At 36.3% G+C, this 19333-nt stretch overlaps 1 long non-coding RNA gene across 2 annotated transcripts in view; it reads left to right on the top strand.

The window, feature by feature from the left end:
- LOC111098073 overlaps window positions 1–19333 on the top strand; it is a 137125-nt gene that overhangs the window by 89954 nt on the left and 27838 nt on the right. Inside the window, exon 4 of one of the 2 annotated variants that reach the window (XR_005366863.1) lies at window positions 6532–6776. The exons of the other annotated variant lie outside the window; for it this stretch is intronic. This is a non-coding gene — a long non-coding RNA (uncharacterized LOC111098073). Of the gene's footprint in view, window positions 1–6531; window positions 6777–19333 lie in introns of those variants that run through there. 2 annotated transcript variants of the gene reach the window in all.

The following is a 19333-nucleotide window of genomic DNA, read 5'->3' as shown; positions in this document are numbered from 1 at the left end:
TGACCTGAGCTGAAATCAAGAGTTGGACGCTCAACTGACTGAGCCGCCCAGGCACCCCTGTATATATTATCTTCTTGATAATACTGGCTTATAAATTGTTAAACACTTCAAAAAGCAGCAAACAAGAGCTCCCTCCAAGACACAGATATCACGGCCATTGCTTTTCCACCTTTTGTTTTTTCAAGCATTGGGTACGTTGGGTAATAACAGGGACTTTAGAGAGGACCTTTTATTTCTCAAAGGAATCAGGAAAGTCACAGTGAGAGATTTTGGTCACTTTCCTATAGAAAGATAAAATACAATGACTGTGGAAATTCTCCATTTTTAAGCCTCAATTTCTTTCATGGTAAAGCTGGTATAATAGATGACATATTTCCCTGATAGGCTTGTGGTGAAGGGCAGTGAGATAATGTGTGCAAAGCAAGGAACAGTGCCTAGAACATGGAGATTCATCAGTAAATATTGGCTTGTTATTATTGGGAGCATTCACTGTGAGTGTGATAATTTGGAGAAAATAATCATGTGGAGCTTATTCAATGGGTTTATCTATTATTATTATTATTATTATTATTATTATTATTACAAATAATAATAAACACATAACAGTGCTTCCTATGTCCAGGTATTGCTCTAAGTGTTTTACATATATTACTCTTTTAAACCTTTAAACAACCCTATTAATTACATCTCACTATCTCTATTTCTGAAATGAAGCCATTAAAGCACTGGAAATATCTGGTCACACAGCTGATACATGACAGAGCTGGAATTTGAACCTATGCTCTTTGGTTATGGAGTCTATGCATTTAACTATTATGAAGTAGAGGGCCTCTTATAGACACATCTCTTCAACATCTAATCTAATCCAAGTGGAGAGATGACTAAGTACAGTCTCTGCCTTGATGGCTTTCATCCTTAGGATGGGAGATGGACAAGCAAGGATGTCATTACTGATTAATAAACAGAGGCTATAATTAGGGCTGATTTTCCAGTTTGCCTGGGAAAGTCCTGGCTGACACCTGTCACTCAGCATAACTATAAATAGTGTTTTCTTTTACATTCAACAGTACCTTTGTTGGGATGATACATTATATGGTCTCTGTTAGCTCTACTAAGGGATGCATGAGGTGTTCTGGGACCTCAAAATGGGGAGACCTGACTGGGGACAGGGCTTCATCTATCTGACTCTTACAGGATGAGGAGAACTTTCCAGGGTAGGAGAGGGACTTTTGAAGCAAAAAGCATAGTAGTTAAAAATGCTGGATGTGTTTAGGAAAGAGCAAGTAGATTGGGGCTGTTGCGGGATGTGGGGAGGGCAGCAGTGTGTGTTGGTGCTGATTCTCAAACCTGCTGCCCATGAGAGTCCTCTTGAAATTCTGCATGCCCAATTACACTAGAATCTCTGGAGCTGATTTTTAAAGCACTCTAGGTGATCACAATGTGATTTGAAAACCCTGGAGGTGAAGGACCCTCAGGGGTAGAAGAGAGGTGATGGGTGGGTGGGAGAGGGGAACTGGGCAAGGACCAATGCATGGAAGGATTTGGTCATAACCAAACATGCTGCTACTTTTCCCCGAATGTCCCCGAATTTTGGGTTTTTCTGCAGCACCTCAGTCTGGTTGGGAAGCTCTTACACTACTGTCTTTGTTCTGTTTGGGCAGCAATGTGAGGAAATAACAAGCTGTGGGTAGTAGCTCATACCGTCTATTTACCACCCTCTAAAAATGAGCATTATGGCCTTGGGACAGCTTGCAAAAATTCTCTTCATGGCCCAGAAAACCTTTCAGTGGTGCGAAGGGTGCCAATGATTATTAGACATGTGAGGCAGACCATACTTTTATATAATACGGATGGGCATGAAAACACCTTAAAACAATTCCTTCTGTGAAAAAGATAGAAAGAGATCCCTAAAGTGCATTATAGATATTTAAAAAAAAAAAAACCTGAGTATTTTTCTGTGAAGAAAATCAAAGGTTAATTAGCTTTTCCTGTCTCTTGATTATTTACCAGTCTAGCTAATTGTTTAGAAGGTGGAACCTGCTAATTATCAAGACTTATTTAATGCATAAAGTGAAATTAGAAGGGTTAATATTAATGTCCACACTTTCCATTGCAGAAGGACCGCCTACTCTGGAGCCACTTTATGAGTAGTATCCAGCTCCCCTGCAGTGAATATATTAACACTCTGCCCTTCATGATAGCAACTGGGAGGATGAAGAGATAAATTAACTTGACTGAATAAGCAGGTTTTGCTGAGCTAGGTAAAAGGGACCCCTGTACTGGGCTCCATGAATTAGGTGGCTCTTCTCTGGCTCTGCCCTGGCTCTGCAGTCTGCAGATGCATGTGGACACTGCAAAGCTACTTCTCATTCTTCATGGCTACCTGGAGCCTGCCTCCCTCAGTTCTAGATAATTCTGAGTATTCAGGACTCTGGAATTTCCAGACTAAAATCCTGAGCCTGCTTCCAGTGCCTAAATAAACTTCTTGCTTTGGATTTTCTTCATGGAGGATGATCAACCATGCTGTTGGTGGGCATACCAGTGAGTTGATAGGTGGTCTTGGGTGGCTGTTTGTGAAGATGGGGCGGTGGATGTGAAAATTGGAGTGTCCACATACATACCTATGCAAGTGCCATCACAGAGTAGGACAGAGCCTGGTGGGAAGTGAAGGAGGAAGAGCTGACTCTTTCTATGCTGCCAAGTTCTAGCATAGAACTCTAAGGAGTCTCAGAATTATAAATTTGAATCTAACCTTCCAGGTTATTATTAAGGTACTTTTGTCTAATTAGGGGGATAGAAACTATTGTATTTAAATTTTGTTAACTGTTTTATAAGCTTTAAATATTGATGTATATGGGTTTACATTTGGTCTCTTGCCCTGGGTCCTTAAAAGGTTAGGGATAAGCCTGGAGCCAAGTCACATAAATGGTACACAGGGAAACTTGAGTCACCTAAGGTATGAATGACAGGATAAACACTTGCTTGTTTCCAATGAGTTGAACCTCACTTGCCCAATATTCTATATAACACCGAAGTAAACAACTCATCCAACTATTGAGCCAGCACTGGATATAAATGAAGAAAGTACCATGTCAAAATTTGTGACTAGATCAGACCCTGGCATCTCAGAATCAGGGAAAGAGGACCATACGTGCATCTTAGCACTTTCTGGGGAATCCACTAAAGGGTAGAATCCATAGAAATTTAATAATTCCCAAGTGTCAAGTACTGTATTAACCTCTTTGCTTATCTTTTTATTCCTTGCAAAGCAGTTAATATCATTCTCATTTTAAAGATGTAGAAACTTGTGTTTGGAAGGTCAAACAACTTACCTAGCATTCTGTATCAAATAACAATACTTATTTGTTTGGTTCCACTAAGACTCAGCTTCTGGGAGGCATGCTTTTTTCTAACCCTTATTTCTTACCATCAGATGGGAGATGTCTTATAGTAAGACTTAGAGTTTGTGTTTTCAAAAATGACTCTTATTTTCTTTCTCCTGGTTCAACATCCACCCAGCTGTCTCCCTTTCTCCTTCTGCCTCCCTTGCCTTTTGAGTAAATCACTCTAATTATTAACTTTGTAAATGAAGCTCTAAATAAGCTATTTAAGTTTATTCCTATTAGATGGGACAACAGATTAGAAATCCAGTGCCACCTGGGGTGGGAACGTGTTAGATTTCCATGCTAATGCCTCATGCATGTTTTATGCCTTAGATTAGTAGCTAATGTGGTCATTGATCATCTTGTGTCATATGAGCTACAAACCTGCTGCTCTGAGCTAATTCTTTAAAAACTTGGTTCCAAATCAGTATTCAAAGTCCAGACTAAGTTTTCTGGTTTGGAAATGAGGTCATATTTGCTTTTGGTAGGGGGTCAAAAACATTTTTCTAACTATTTGTGCTCTTTGTAGATAATAAACAGGACATAATCTATCATTGGAGGAAGTTAGGCTTGAGAAATTGCCAAAGGAAAAATATTTCCTAAAATATAGGCTGGAAATCCTTTTTGTATCTTATGTAGTTTCTTTCTGTGCTATTTATAAGTCAAACATATGTTAAAAGTTATCATCTGAAAGCCTATTCAATTTGTGTTTGAATTACCTAAGCATTTATTCCATTAAGTAGGAAATTGAGGGCATTTTTACTTCAAGTTATATAGCTCAGCCATTAGTAAGGTCTAGTTCAAATTCTGGTCTGTTCACTTAGTAACTGTGTGACCTTAAACAAAATCCTTATCATCCCTGAATTTCAGTTTTTTTTGTTTTTTTCTTTTTTTGGAAACGCAAGGCTCCTGATAGTACTTACCTTATAGTGTGGTTATAAGGCTTGGCCAAAGCAATGGATAGATGGTAACATGTCCGGCACTTAGTAAATACTCATGCAAACATTTGTGATTATTTAATTCCTCTTTCATATAGAAAGTCATCTTGGCTAAAATATGATGAATGAAAATTTCACTGATGAAGTAAGTTGGTAGCTCACCTCTCTGTATTTCTGGACAGGTATAGAAATGGATCACAACTCAGCCCTGTGCATTGGAAAAACTGGTGGTGCATTGACAAAGAATTATGTTACAGTTTAAGAAGAACTCCAATAAAAAGAAAATTTAAAAAAAAGAAGGACCCTTTTGGTTTCTTTAGAATCAGATCTGGACCTCTAGCTAAGTCAGGGATAGAAGGAGTTTTAGAGGATACCAAACAAATCCAAACTCTGATAGAACCATCTCAACACCGAGCAAAGGCATTGCCCCTTCAGCCTAGAAAGAGGGCAAGTTCAAATTGTGATTTATGCAGTTGGTCACAGAGAACGATGGCTCATCACTTTGCTATCACCATTAATGGTGGCTGATGCTTCCTTCCTTACCTTTTGATCTACTCCTCTATGTATGTATCTTTGCAAACCCTGAAATTAATGAATTCCTAAGGAAAATGGGCAGGGATAGAACTAATTGTTGTGGATTTCTGGGGAATTTGTCCAGGAGCACACACAGGGAGGCAGGGCTGCTCTGGTGCTGGCAGAGTACAGATAAAGTATGCTGGGCTCTGGCAGGCCGGGCTCTGGGCTCTGGGTTTGGCTTGCGGCTCTTTCTCTTGCAGCTGCATCAGAAGAGCCTTGGGAGCATTAGGCAGCCATGTGAAGCTCTGGATGATTCTCTGGCTGCCAATAACCCCACACGTTTGAGACTGAAAAACAGAAGTTTTGGTGATTAGGGAATATTTGATTCCATAGTAAAGTCCCTGAAGTGTCATGGAGGTAGTCATGAGTAGTGACGGAGGTGGGTGGTCTGGGTGAGGCAGTTCTTTTTGAAAGTGTTTGCTGGGCGAGGTTTCCTGTACAACCTGGGATTTTTGTTGTTGTGTTGTGGGTTTGTTTTTTTGTTTTTTTTTTTGTTTTTGTTTTTTTTTGTTTTTTTTTGTGTATTTGTTTGATGATTGAAGGGATTTGGATGAAGTTGTGCCACCAAATCTGCAAATTTATTGTAGAATTCACTTAATTAGATTTGTCCCATCCCTTTGTGAAACTTTGTAGTGCACTTTAAATTATAATAGAATGTTTCAAAGACAATTACAGGATGGTTTCCTCCCAGGAGATGGAAGGTTTTCCTATCCATTTTATCTCTGTATACAATAAGAGTGACTTTAAACATACAAAAGACATATGTTTGTAGGCTCTTCTCTTTAAAGAAGAGGCGAGGTATGCAATTTCATAATTCATTGAGGACAGTTCTGTTTAGATAATTTATCCTCCCTGTTGAATGTACAATTAAGATCGTTGTTAACAAATCAAACAGCTTCCCCATTTAGAAATGCTGCCCAAGCTCTTACCATAATTCTGAGAACATGGTGCATGCTTAACTCATTGACAAATGAGCAAGGTTGGAGTTCACTGAAGAAAAATGAAAGGTATTCAACCTGAGAAAAAGGAAATACTCAGAAACTGAAGATAATAATGGACTTACTAGGTCATAGAGTTGAAGAAGTGCTCTAGAAATGTTAAACTGCAAAAATAGATCAGAATAAAGCTATGCTTGCAATTGTTATTGGGAAAAAATATGGAGGCTGGAAATCACCTCCTCTGTTAAAAGATGGAATAACAGTCTATGGAATGTCATAGAGTATAGGCTCTGGTGATAGACTGCTCATTCAATCTTTGGGATCAAATAGCTTAGTTTCCTCTTCTGTAAAATAACCATAATAATAATAATATCTGTCTTAGGAGGGTTTTTGAGAGGATTGAAAGAAGTAGCTCACATGAAGCTGCCTGGACCACAGTAAACATTTAATATCTGGGGCCATTATTAACATTATTTGGGAGCATAATGAATCATTCACCAAAGGCACCTTGATGAGACTCGTATGTTCTTTTTGGGTTACTGATTTTTATAATTGGATTTTTACAGGCTGCCTAATGCAGAGAATATTTAGGCTGGGGCGTGGAGTCTAGTGGTCTAGTAGAGTGTTAGATCAACTATTGATCTCTCGGTCCTATACTAGTGCTCTTTCTCATTTCCCTTACTGTGTTGTTCCTAGCTCGAGCGAATTCTCTGGACCCACCTGATGTATTAATGGCATAGCCAGGACTGTGAGACCCTGCTGGACCAAGTTCCCCCCTTTTCTATCAAGCCTTGAAAATGAGAAAGGTAGCATACTTATGAAATCTGAGGATAACACTGTTGTAAAGGGGAGAGCTAATGTTCTGGATAACCAAGCCAGGATTCACAGTTCACAACTCAGCTAAAAGTTAAACTCTGCTAAAGATAAATACATAGTCCATCATGTACATTAAAGTTAAAATTAAACCTATTCAGTTATGAGCTTTGGAAGAGTGACTCAATAATCTAGAGAATTTTCTTCATTTCAAAATCAGGATGAGATAATAATATGACTTGGTGCCTTCTACATTCCATAGTACAGTTGACTGTTGCCATGCATGCAGCAGTTGGCCTGAACTTCTTTGGTCCCTAGATCTAAGATGACAGTCACCAACATAAGAAGACTAAGCAGCTAGCTAGGTTCACTGATTAGGGAGTTAGCTGACTGCTAAGCACTGGTCTTGAGTATGAGCTATAATTTGAACCAGACATTTTATCTTCATTATCTCATCTAATCAAAGCAGCTAGTAAAATACGTAACCATATCCTCATTGTAATAGACATGTCATGGACCTGCTCTTTTGCTTTTAAAAAGTCAGAAGAAGTAACATCCAATCAAAATGCTCAGGTTCTCTGGTGTACCATTCAGCATAAGGGAGGGTGGAGTCCCAGGACAATCTGTAATGGTCAGCACATATCTGAAATATTGTTCTTCAGTTTTGATGCTATAAGTTAAAATGTTGTTGACAAACAATTGCAGTTCAGGGGACAGCAATCAGAATGTGGTGAGGCTAAGAATTCATCATAAGAAAAGAAGTTGAGAGAACTAAAAAGTAATATGTAATTTTTATTTTTTATTTTTTATTTTTTTAAATATTTTATTTATTTGCTCATGTAAGACACATAGAGATAGACATAGGCAGGGGGGAGAAGCAGGCTCCCTGCAGGTAGCCTGATGTGGGACTTGATCCCAGGACCCTGGGATCATGACTTGAGCCAAAGGCAGACACTCAACCACTGAGCCACCCAGGTGCCCTGTAATACATAATTTTTAAAAAGGAGGTTTGGAGGAAATTTGATCACCTTTTTCATTACTTGAATGTGTGTCATGGTCAAGGCATTTGACTTATTCTGTTCTACTCCATTGAGGCATGACAAAGAGATATAAGTATCATTTATAAAGATTCAGTATAAAGAAGGGCGTCTTAAGCTGAAGATGTCCAAAATACTGTAGGTGGGCTCGAGAGAAAATGAGCATTCTTTCTTCAGAATTGCTTAAGTAGGGACTGCCTAACCGCAGATACTGAAAGACTGTCAAGTATAATAGATAAGCACAGCAAATCTGCCACTGGAAAGTCTGTATGCTATTCCTGGCTCTGTCTGCCACTTACTAGCTAAGAGATCACGAAGAAGTCCCTTTAGGACTCTGTGTCTCAGCACCTCCCTCATATATCCTTATGGATGTTCATGGATATAAAGGAAGGCATAATAACAACTCAGAATGTTAGCATTTCTTATGCTTATTATCTAGGAATGCTGTAGAGAAATTTCTGTAAAGTATAAAAAGGTTTGCTACAGCTCTTTACCACTAAGACCATGACTACAATTACTTGTGATAATGCAATCAGACTATGGATGGGCCATAGGGCCTGTAAAATACCATAAATCCTCAAATAGGGTCAATATGACATATTTCAGTTTAACACTGTAAATACATCCCAAGTACAAATGGAGACATACAGATAAAAGAGATGGGCATCCATTTTACATAAGGCTGATACACAGATAGCAGTTCTGAAAAGCCTGGCTGAAATGTTAATTTTGGCAATTTCTTTTTTTTTTTTTAAGATTTTATTTATTTATTCATGAGAGAGAGAGAAAGAGAGGGAGAGAGAGAGAGAGAGAGAGAGAGAGAGAGAGAGGCAGAGACAGAGGGAGAAGAAGGCTCTATGCAGGGAGCTGGGACTCGATCCTGGAACTCCAGGATCACACCCTGGGCTGAAGGCAGGCACTAAACTGCTAAGCCACCCAGGGATCCCCATTTTTGGCAATTTCTAATGCCCATTCCATCTATGAGTTATAGCGTCTGTAAACAACATAAGGTGTTTTATGTTAATTCTTGAGAGTGGTTTTTTAAATTTCATGTGAGTAAACCAGGCATATTGTTAACAATATAATTTGGGCTAAATTAAGCTCCTAGCAAATTGTGAATGGTTTATTATTATTCACTGGAATACATTTACCCTGCTAATGCAGTACTGCTGCTTTATTATATGTTAATAGTTTAACAGCCAAAGTTAAATGCTATTAATAAAATGGTATAACTAAAAGATCTCATTTGTAGTATTCCACAATTTTCTTCAACATTTTATTAGTAAAGTTGAAAAATGAGATGTGACAAAGGAATACAAACAAAAGCAATTATTTGACTCAATATAAATGATGGAAAACTTAAGTTGTGTGCTTTCAGCTAAAGCAAAGCAAGATGTAATATAGTGCCTGGACCCGTCCATTGTTCTACAACAGCTGAATGAGTACTGGTTGATCAAGAAATAATTCTATTGACAGCTTCATTCCCTTAAATTAGAATTCTTGTTCAAGCTATGTCTATACAGGTAAAACTTATTGATATTTGTTTGGTGAATTAAGCAAAAGAAAAAGAGTATGAATAACACATCCTCTCCATTTTCTCCTATACGGGAAGATTTGTTTCCAATAGTTACATGATTTCTACTATTTTTAAATTTTGTTTTATCTGTGAAGAAGGAGATGATGTAATCACAGTATATAAGAGAGTAGGAATATGGGAGTTTTCAAATTTCTCCTCTCATGAGTTGGATGTTCTTGTGTAATGAGTATATCCTTATTAAAAAATAGTTGGGATAAATCTAGAATCCTGTACTTATGTCTAAAAACAGCAATATAATTACAGAGGGGAGATATGAATAAATAAATATGTTAGGGGATTTTTCTCAACTCAGTTCAATAAATAAATAAAATATGTTAGGGGATTTTTCTCAACTCAGTTCAATGTCACACAATTATGTGATTCAACCTTCAGGAACATGAACATTCTCCTACTGCTCTTATACCCAGAGGAAAGGCCATGAATCCTGTTTTACTCAGCACTAGTCAGAGAATAGCTGGGAGAATTGGTTCATATAGTGGAAAATGCACTGTATGAAATATGTAGACCAATGTCCAGAATGGAGAGGAAACTCAAACAATGTCAAATGAGCAATGATGGAGAAAACCTGACAATGGGGAGACAACCAGGGAGCCAATGATAGCTATGTTCAAACATTTTAAGAGCTATAATTAAGAAGATAGAATGAATTCATTTTGTATGACTTCTCTATGGATAGTCAAAAAGAAAGGTGTACATGTGAAAACCACCAAAAAGGTTATAAAAAGGGAAACATGTTTATAATACAATATGATATGCTCCTTTTCTAGTGACAAGTTCCACTGTCTAGGGCTTTTTTGTAAAGATCTGGTCAACAATTGAAAGGCATTCTATCGAAGGTTTTAAAGCCTAAATTGAGTAGTTCAACAAGTTTATCTTGTGATTCTGTGAGTCTACAAGTTAAATTACCAAATTTTCTAATAATATGCCATAATCTCAGAGAACTAAGGAACTGTTGGTATAATATTATTAAACATTTTGAATTTCTTAAGTGAAAAATTCTATAAATATAGAAAATATTATTTTCATAAGGAATTCAATGAGAAAATGATAAACTTAGCTATAACTAGCATACTTTATTTTCAAGATGGTGAACTATAGAAATAATGAGCTATTTTTAAGAACTAATATGTTTTTACTACATTATATGAAGATTATAAGAATAGAAATACCTTTACTAATTAAAATTCGAGGGCCCTGTTTTTAGTTTCTTCATACTACACATCCCTTAGACAGTTACTCTATTATTGAAATAAGCACCATCTAAAATAATGAATTTTGTGGTCATAAAAGTCAACTCTAATTTGTGTAATTTGGGGGAGTAAAAGGAAGGTAAGTAGAGGCTCATGGAATGCATTCAAAATGTTTTATGGAAACATACATAATTATATACACATAGAAAATGATGTGGATGTCATTACTGGATATCAAATATAGAATATCAAACAGATACCAGAGGGTGGTAAGAATTTATAACAAATAAACCAGCAATATAACTTAATGGTTTCTTGTGATTGTTACTATGTTTTTCTCTTGGATTGCTTTCCTTCATGGATCTGTGCTTATATAAAATGGGTATTAGCCTACCGAGGGCATTTTAATATCGTATAAGCCCTGTATGTAAAATATATTCTCATTGAAAATTGGACCCTGATTCTCTTTTCTTTCACCAGAGAGATTAGTGATTCATCCTAAAATTGTTACAGTAAACAGAGCTTCAATCTTCCTTGGCTACTATTGGAGTTTTGCTGGCCTATGCTGTGTGAGCTTGGATTTGTTTTTTTTTCTTTTTTTGTTTGTTTGTTTGTTTTTTGTTTTGTTTTTAGCTATTATGAGCTATAAGAGAGTTTGCATATCTAATTGCAAATTTCTATTAAAAAAGGTGGAAACAGCCTTAACTGTGGACAAATCCAAGGCAAATATAGGTTTTAAGAATTTTCTGGTGTGAGGTATATGTAGGCAAGACATCGAAAGTGACTGTCTAGCCTATGGTAATATGGCCATTAAAACCATGAAAATCAGGAGATTTTAAGTAACATTTTTTTAAATTATTATTTATTTGAGAGAGAGAGAAGACTAGCAGGGAGTGGGGGAAGGGGCATAGATAGAAGGAGATGCAGACTCCCCTCTGAATAGGGAGCCCAAAGTGGGGCTTGATCTGAGGACCCTGGGATCATGACCTGAGCTGAAGGCAGATGCTTAACTGATTGAGCCACTGAGGCTTAGCTACCCTAAGTAGCTTTTTAAAATTTTCTTCAAAATTTCAGTGCAATATTTATTACCTTGATTAAGGCTTCCATGTAACATTAATCAGAGCCCTTGCCTTTCTGTTGGTCTGTAATAATGTTATAAAAGTTTTTACAGAAGAGTATTGGATAATGCTACTATTAAATTAACATAATTTAAATAACTATAAATTTTATGATAATGAGAGTTCTTATCTACTTATTACATGCATCATATCCCTCTGTCTAGAAATGGCTTAATTTTTAGACATTTTAGACATTTATGCATATGAGAAAAAAATCCAATAACCTAAAGAGGCATTTGAAAAAAGAATGGCTACCATACTTTATAAGAAAACTCTAATGTAAATGTAAAGCTAACTGTACTAGAGATAGATTTAATTTAAAGAATGAAACTTACTTGCATATATTCATGCGATACTGAGGCTTGACAGATTGAGATTTATGAGGTTTTATTTTTTGTGATTCTGTGTATTTTTCTCTCATTTGCAATTTAAAAAAGTTTGATTTCTTTTTTCTGTTTTCAGTCAGTTTTGTTAAGGGTTTTTCAATTTTTACAAAGCCTTTAAAATATTATATTTTGATTTTCTTGCTTATTTTTATTGCACTGACATTTCTTATTCATTGACTTCTACCCTTCTTTATTGTTCTTTCTCGAGGTACGATACGTTCTTAGGTTATGTTTCAGTCTCTCTTTTTGTACTATGTTTGTTTATTTATTTATTTATTTATTTATTTATTTATTTATATTTTTTTAGAGAGAGAAAGAGCACAAATTGGTGTGTGTGTGTGGGGGGGGGGGGGGGTGAGGGGCAAAGGCAGAGGGAGAGAGAAAATCCCAAACAGGCTTCATGCTCAACATGGGCCTTGACTCAGGGCTTGATCCAATGACCCCAAAATCATGACCTGAGCCAAAATCAGAAGTTGGATGCTTAACTAAGCCAACGGGCACCCCTGTGCTATATACATTTAAAGCTCTACATTTCCCTCCAAACACTGCTTTAGTTACATCATTCAAATATTCATATATTACATCTCTATTTTTTTTTAAATTTTTATTTATTTATGATAGTCACACAGAGAGAGAGAGAGAGAGAGAGAGAGAGGCAGAGACACAGGCAGAGGGAGAAGCAGGCTCCATGCACCGGGAGCCCGACGTGGGATTCGATCCTGGGTCTTCAGGATCGCGCCCTGGGCCAAAGGCAGGTGCCAAACCGCTGCGCCACCCAGGGATCCTACATCTCTATTATTATTCAACTCTCATTTCCATTGTTACTAATTGCTATAGAGAAAAATGTAAAGGGTACATATTCAAAGTGTACAATTTCATAACTTTTGATAAATCTATACATTCATGAAACTATCACCACAGCTCTCCTTCCATCTTACCCCCTCCCTTCTCCTGTCCCTAGGCAACTCTTGACCTACAGAATTTTCTAGAATTTTATATAAATGGAATTATATAATAAATATTAATTTTTGCCTACCTTCTTTCAATAAGTATAATAACTTTGTTGTTCATTTATATTGTTTCGTGTATCAGTAGTCTTATGCATTTTTTGTTTACATCTCTTATTATCTGTTGAGAGACGTGTTTTAAAGGACTAATATGATTTGGGTTTGTTTATTTTTTAGGCTCTGATGGTTTAAAAATATATTTTGAAACTCTTAGTACAAACAAATTTAGGTATATACTATTTTTCTTATGACTATTAACCTATCCTTTAAAAAATATGCTAAAATATTTCTACTAGTGCCTCTTGCTTTCAGATACAGTTTGTCTAATATTGGTGTTGCTATATTAGCTTTAGTTTAGTTAACATTTTCATGGCATATCTTTTTCCATACTTTTACTTTCAAACTTTCTGTGTCCTATTACTTGCATCGTATATCTCTTTTAAGGAGAATAGTTTAAAAATCCAATATGACAATCTTAGTTTTATTTTGAGTATATAATTATTTTTGTTTAATGAAATTACAAATATAGTTAGTTTTAAAAGTTGTTACCTTGGAGATTACTGAAAGAATTCATAACTTGTTATAGTCTGATGCATATTACTACTTTTTCAGTGTCCTGATGGTATTGGAAACTGTGTACACTCTAACTCCATTTACCCTTCTACCATTTTAATGCATTTTTATTACATCTACCTTTTAAATTTGAAATTGATACTATTATTTTATATGTTGAATATTAATTTATATTTTTATACACACTTATACACATTTTATACACATTTTCTATTCTCTTAATTCCTTTTCATTTCCATGTTTCCATTTGGGATCATTTTCCTTCTACCCAAAAACCCTTTTTAGTACCTTTTATATTTATATATATAAATATATATAAATTATATATTTTAAATTATAAATTATAAATTATATATTTAAATATATATAAATTATAGTATATTTTATATTTATTTATTTTTATATTTATACTAGGTCTACTAGTAATGATTTCTCTCAGTTTTTTTCCTTTGAAAATACATTTGTTTTAATATGAATTTTGAAACATAATTTTGCTGGGCATAGAATTCTAGGTTGGCAGTAATTTCCTTTCTGCATTGTAAAGGTGTTGATTTCACTGTCTTTTTGTTTTAACTATTTCCTTCGAGAAGTTAGTTGCCAGACTTATTGCTGCTCCTTTGTAGGTAACAAAAGTCTTTTTTTCCTCTGGCTGTCTTGAAGATTTGTTTGTTTCTGGGTTTTAGTAGTTTGACTATGATGTGGGTAGATGGCATTAAGAAATCTACTTAAGCTCTATTGAGTTTCTTGAACATAGAAACTAAGTGGATTAGAATCTTTTTATCAATATTGGAAAATTGTGAGCTGTTATTTGTTCATATATCACTTTATTCCTGTATTCGATCTCTCCTTTCCTTCTAAGACTCCAGTGATAGACTTAATTTTTATTTTTTTAAAGATTTTTTATTTGTTCATTTGAGAGAGATAGAGAGAGTAGAAGCAGAGGGAGAGGAAAAGGGAGAAGCAGACTTCCCACTGAGCAGGGATCTGACTGTGAGGCTTCATCCCAGGATCTGGAGATCATGATCTGAGCTGAAGGCAGATGCTTAACCGCCACGACTCACCTTGCCTTGTCTTGCCTTGCCTTGCTTTGCCTTGCCTTGCCTTTCTTTCTTTCTTTTTTCTCTTCTCTTCTCTTCTCTTCTCTTCTCTTCTCTTCTCTTCTCTTCTCTTCTCTTCTCTTCTCTTCTCTTCTTTCTCTTCTCTTTTTCTCCTTTTCCTCTTCTTTTTTTTCTCTTCTCTTTTTTCTTTTCTTTCCAAGAGGAGGGGAGAGAGAGGGAGAAGGGGTAGGGGAAGGGGCAGAAGGAGAGAGAGAATTCTAAGCGGGCTCCATGCCCAGTGCAGAGCAGGACGTGGGGCTTGATGTCACAACCCTGAAATCATGCCCTGCAATGAAATAAAGAATCGGATGCTTCACTGATGGCACCATAGAGGCGCCTCTCTGATTTTTGTCCCATTCTTTTCTATCCAAAGTTCAGTCACATTTTCAATTAACGTTTCAGTTCATTCTTCTTGTCTTCTGTTTCAATATGTTATTAAACACATCCCTTGAATTCTTAATTTCAGGTACTATATTTTTCAGTTCTAGAATATCCATTCAGATATTTTTTAAAAATTTAATTCTCTTTTGAAATTCTTTATCCTTTCATTTTTTCCGCTCATCTTTTCAACTATTTCTTGAACAAATGGATCATAACTGTTTTAAAGTTCTTTTCTGTTAACTTCTTTAAAGGATTATCTATGGGTCAGTTTCTGCTGATTTGTTGTTTTTTTTTTTCCTCTTTGTTATGGGTCATATGATCCTCTCTCTCCATATGCCCAGCAATTTTTGTTCCATGTTGGACACTATAAAATCTGTAGAGGCTCCAGAGGATACTATTTCCCATCAGTGATGATTTGTCTTTTTCCTTTTGCTAGGCAGGAAAGAAGGAAGGGAGGCATTTATCGCTTTAATCCAATCAGGTGCTGGACTGTATTGAAACTGGGTTGCAGTTTTGGTAAAACTCACTCTACCTCTACTACACCTAAATTCTAGGGTCATATTACTGGTTAAAAACTGGGCAGGTTTTTGTCTTCTTTGCACCAGCTACCACGGAAATTTTTGTTCTGGTTTTCGGTTTCAGCTTAGCTCTTTAGTCTCAAGTTATGTACGGTTTCATGACTTGATTATGCCTAAAGGGGAAAACTGGAAGTGTGTTTGAGGCACCTGAAGTCTCTTATTTTACCACTCTCAACCTATTCAACCACCAAATCTTTACTGGCTTCTTTGTGCTTCTGCAGTGACCTTTAGCCAGGGCAAAATCTGGATTTCACATCTGTACACCATGCCCAGAACCAACAAATGCTCCCAGGAAAAAGGCAGCTTCCAATCTTTAGCTCACCTCTGAAGGCTTAACTCCTTAGCATTTACCTCTTTGATTTTAGAAACTTTGGCTTTAGAAATTTTATTTTTCCTATTCGTTGTTTTTATAGTTTGTGGTTTAATACCATAATTCTTATACTTACCTGACTCTTCTAATTGTCCTCATTGGACAATTGGCAGATTACCTTATCATACATAAAAGCAGAAATTTGTGTCCCTATTCCAAAGTAACAATATAGGGGCATATTTCCCCCTCTGTACCAAATATGCAAGATAATAAAATCAAGCCGAGCTTTTTACTTATAACAGGCTGAACCTCAGCAGAATTGTAATTTTGGCTGTGCTACTTTAGTATTATTCTTTTCACCTTTTTCATTTCATACTTATTTTCTGGCTACCCCATAAATTTCTAGATCCAGGACTCTAAAGTCTTTTATCCCTCCAGAGAGTCCCATTATTTGTCTCTATAAGTGTGCTAGGCTTCTTCTGCCTTGCATGCCTTCCTATCAAAACCCGCTTGAATTATGTTTATTCTTTCAGGATGCTCCTTGGGGAATTGGCTAATTAGTTGGAGGAATTCATTACAACTAAAGAGTTGATGACTTATAACCTGCAGTATCAAAATGACATTTCTATTTCAATGGGGTTTACCCTTAGCAAGGGGTACATAATGTGGGGTTTTGTCACATTAGAGTAGGGACAATGGATGAGATATGTGGGAAAATATTCTTCTAATCACTCATGTAGTATACATATTGGAAAGTTTACATTCTTTTATTCATTGATCATTTTATTCAATCCACAAACATTTATCAATGTCACTTCAAGTCATTTTGAAAGGCCCTACAGAAAGTATGATCCTTTCCTGAGCAAGACAGATTCCTTCTCCTAAGAATATTACAGTGTAGTAAAAGAGATCAAACAAATGCACACCTATTATGTGTGTATTTGTTCCAGGCATAATGGGCTAAGGACCATAGAAGAAGAAAGAAAATGAGGTAGTGTCGGCATAAACAGAGAAGAATCTTTGTGTTACTCTAACATATGAGATATTCCTTCATTTTTAAGGCAGCTTTTCAGTTGAGTTTTGAAAGGTGGGTGGGATTTCTAATGCAGAGGTATTTGGAGATTTGGAAGCATTTCAGATGGAGAGAACATGATGAATAAATGTAGGGAATGTGAGAAACAGGGAGAACTTCTGTCACAGGATATTGCTTGCTTTACGGAGAGAGGGGGAGATCAGTGACCTTCCAGTGGCTTCTCCTGGAGTATGCAGGACTGAATCTTTGGTTACTTGTAGTGACTAGCTTAACCTGGACTGCTGTTGAATATCCGTAGGCACTGTGGTATGAACTGGGGATGCATTAGTACATGACATTTTGGAGGCTACTGTGTAGCGATGTTCTGCTAAGGTGTTTCATTTTATTTACTACAAAGTAAGGAGAAAAAAGCACTAACAGAAGTTGAACAGATGTTATTCTACTATGCCCATGGAGTTTTCCACCTATTTCCATACCACAGAAATCATCATAAAAGATTTTTCAGAATTATACAAGTATTTATAGCATTTCTCTGATTTTATCAACGCTCCCAGCCAAAATTAATAATTTAGAAGGAGACATTCATTTAGTGTGTCTCAACTTTTATTGATCTGTCCATTATTTATTTACTCCTTTTTTCTCCTTCAGCCCCTCCCCTCCTTCCTTCCTACCTTCTTTACGCTCCTTCCATTAATATTTACTGAGGGCACCTATGTGCTAGATACTACATTGGAGGCTGAGGGTCCAGTCATGTATGTGAGACAGTCCCTGGTTTCTGGTAACATCAGCCTAGACAAAGCTGATCAGTGCTTTATACTCAAGAGCACAGCATATACATAGGGATCAAAGCATTCATTCTTCTCAAGAAAGTGATGCTTGTTTCCAGGGCCCAGGTATCATCTATATAGTTTCTCCGAATGTGGACCCTCTGGGAAGGCTTCCTAAAATATCTATTAAATCCTTTTTCTGCCTGTAGATTGGCCTAGCCCTGTATCTGTCAGTAACAGGAAAAATATTTAAAAGCAGGATGCTCAGTCTTCTTCTCTTTGCTTATTCCAAAGTGCAGCCATGCAATATTCCCTCTAGTTTGAACTGTGTTTCTTCTCATGTCTACTTATAACCCAGGCACAATTAAAAGCCAGGTTTCTTTACTGAAGCTTTATTTGTAATAGCCCAAACTGGAAACAACCCAAATATCTGTCACATGTGAAGAGAAACACGAATTGAGGTATATTCATGCAATGGAGTACCACTCAGCGATAAGCAGAACAGTGTCTACATGTAACAGCGTGGGTAAATAAAATAATTTTGCTGAGTGAAAGGAACCATATAAATAAGAATATATACTTTATGATTTCATTTATATAATAATCTAGAAAATACAAACTTACTTGTCACTTGTGTGACAGAGAGCAGATCAGTGGTTGCCAGAAGAGGGTCAAGAGGGAAGGATTATAAAAAAAATTTTCAGGGTGATGGGTATGTTCACCACCTTAAGTGTGGTGATGTATTCATTAGTATATATTTATGTCAAAACTTGTCAAATTGTGTACTCTAAATATGTGTGGTTTATTGAATGTCAGTTATACCTCAATAAAGCTGCTATTGTTAAACTTGTTAAAAACACAGGTTCCTATTTGTAATTGTTTGTTTAATCTCTGATTCCTCTAAAAGACTCAGTGATATGAGATAATAGGAGAACTTTCTCATTCAGTGATATCTTCCCCAGTGGCCGGTCCAAGGTGGGCTTTCAGTAAACACATGGCAAATGAAAAAAGAAGTGGTTAAAATATACTGCCATTGAACTAGGTTATATTTTGGCTTGCTTTGATAAACATATTAAATAGTTGATCAGTTTATAGTGTTAGCCATTGACCATATTATTTCCCTTGTGGTAAAGCCAACTATATATAAATGTTCTTGAAGTATGTTTTTATTCTTAAAGGCAACTTCATTCCCAACTTAAAATAAGCCCAAACTCAACTACCAATTTTAATGGGAATTTATGTTAGAAATGAAAGCCTTGAAAGGTTAGTAAACATCAAGAGACAGCTAAACATCTTGCATGTAATATTCAGAGATATGTTAGCTTCTAAAGGAATCCCACAGTGTGTAATCCCATCTGGATAGGTGAATTAACGTCACAATGAAATGACTAACTTCTGCTTTGCCAAATGTTTATGACTACAAATGATGTCCATCACAACACTGGAGAGACTTACTGAGCCTTCCTAGGTCTGTGATTATAGTCTCTGAATAGTGATGTAAAGCAAAACTCAGTGAAGAGTCTCTGCACGTCCCTTACAATTGCTTCCAGCATCATCATTTTTAAATTCCGATTTTTTTTTTTAAGGCTTAGAGGTTGTTAGTTATTCAGA

The sequence above is a fragment of the Canis lupus genome, chromosome 11, assembly GCF_011100685.1.
Source record: "Canis lupus familiaris isolate Mischka breed German Shepherd chromosome 11, alternate assembly UU_Cfam_GSD_1.0, whole genome shotgun sequence".
Lineage (NCBI taxonomy): Eukaryota > Metazoa > Chordata > Mammalia > Carnivora > Canidae > Canis > Canis lupus.
Note: the sequence above shows the minus strand (reverse complement) of the source record. Positions and strands in the feature narration are given on the sequence as shown.